Source organism: Pteropus vampyrus, unplaced genomic scaffold, assembly GCF_000151845.1.
Source record: "Pteropus vampyrus isolate Shadow unplaced genomic scaffold, Pvam_2.0 Scaffold20, whole genome shotgun sequence".
Taxonomy (NCBI): domain Eukaryota; kingdom Metazoa; phylum Chordata; class Mammalia; order Chiroptera; family Pteropodidae; genus Pteropus; species Pteropus vampyrus.
In genome coordinates this window covers 13,225,568-13,227,793 of record NW_011888801.1, presented here as the reverse complement: position 1 = coordinate 13,227,793, position 2,226 = coordinate 13,225,568, and positions in this window count along the sequence as shown.

Here is a 2,226-nt window from a genome sequence, read left to right as displayed (position 1 = left end):
ATGAATCAGAAGGTTATAACCCTAGTAAACATATACCCACCCAACATAGGAACACCTACACACATAAAGTAATTATTGACTGACATAAAAGGAAGATCAACAGTAATACATTCATAATAGGAGTTTTTAACACCTCATTGACACCAATGGACAGATCTTCCAGGCAAAGAATCAACAAGGAAACAATGGGCCTAAAAGACACACTAGACCAAATGGATTTAATAAGTATTTTCAGAGCATTTTACCCCAAAGCAGCAAAATATACATTTTTCTCAAGTGTACATGGAACATTTTCCAGGATAGACCACAAGTTAGGACACAAAACAAGTATCAATAAATTTAAGAAAATTGAAATAATATCAAATGTCTTCTACGATCACAATAGTATGAAATTAGAAATCAACTACAAGAAAAAAAATGGAAAATACACAAACACTTGGAAGCTAAATATCATGCTACTAAACAATGAATAGGTTATCAATGAGATCAAAGAAGAAATCAAAAGATACCTAGAGACAGATGAAAAAGAAAACACAATGACTCAAAATCTATGTATGGGACACAGCGAAAGCAGTCCTAACAGGGAAATTCACAGCAATACAGGCTTACCTTAAGATACAAGAAAAAGCTCAAGTAAACAATCAAATCTTACACTTAGAAGAACTAGACAGAACAGCAAATAAAACCCAAAGTGAATAGAAGGAAGGAAATAATAAAGATCAGAGTGGAAATAAATGAAATAGAGTCTAGAAAAACAATACAAAAGATTAATGAAACCAAGAACTGGTTCTTTGAAAGGATAAACAAAATTGACAGGCCCTTAGCCAGACTCATCAAGGAAGAAAGAGGGAGGACTCAAATAAATAAAATCAGAAATGAAAGAGGAGAATTAACCATGGACTTCACAGAAATACAAATGATATAAGAAAATACTACGAGCAATTATATGCCCAAAATTGGAAAATCTGGAAGAAATGGACACATCCTAGAAACATACAATCTCCCAAGACTGAGTCAAGAAGAAACAGAAAATCTGAACTGACTGATTACCACCAGTGAAATAGAATCAGTAATCAAAAACCTCCTCCCGCCAAAAAAAGTCCTAGACAAGATGACTTCATAGGTGAATTTTACCAAACATTCAAAGAAGAATTAACACCTATTCTTCTCAAACTATTCCAAAAAATTCAAGAAGAAGGAAGGCTCCCTAATTCCTTTTATGAGGCCACCATTACCTTGATTCCAAAACCAGGCAAAGACATTACAAAAAAAAAGAAAACTATAGGCCAATATCTCTTATGAATCTCTTATTGATGCAAAAATCCTCAACAAAATATTAAACCGAATTCAACAATACATTAAAAATATCATACATCATGATCAAGTTGGATTTATTCCTGTGGTGCAAGGTTGGTACAATACCTGCAAATCAATTAATGTGTTACACCACATTAATGAATCAAAAGATAAAAAAAAAACATATGATCATATCAATAGATACATAAAAAACATTTGACAAAATCCAGCATTCATTTATGATAAAATCTCTCAGCAAAGAGGGAACTGAGGGAACATGCCTCAACCTAATAAAGGCCATATATGACAAACCCACAACTAACGTCATACTCAATGGGGAAAGGCTAAAAACTTTTTCCTTAAGATCAGGAACAAGACAAGGATGCTCACTTTCACCACTCCTCTTCAACATTGTATTGGAAGTCTTAGCCACAACAATCAGACAAGAAAGAGAAATAAAAGGTATCCGAATTGGAAAGGAAGAAGTAAAACTCTCACTATTTGCCGATGACATGATACTATATATAGACAACCCTAAAGATTCCACTAAAAAACTGTTAGAACTGATCAATGAATTCAGTAAAGTAGCAGGATACAAAATTAATATTCAGGAGTCAGTGGTATTTTTATATACCAATGATGAACTTTTGGAAAGAGAAATTAAGAAAATAATCCCATTTACAATTGCATCAAAAACAGTAAAATACCTAAGAATCAGATTAACTAAAGAGGTAAAAGACCTGTTCTCAGAAAATTATGTCATTAAAAAAGGAAATTGAAGAAGATACAAATAAATAGAAGCATATACTGTGCTCATGGATAGGAAGAATTAACATCGTTCAAATGGCCATACTAACCAAAGCAATCTATAGATTTAATGCAATCTTTATCAAAATATCAATGGGATTTTTCAGAGAGCTAGAACAAATA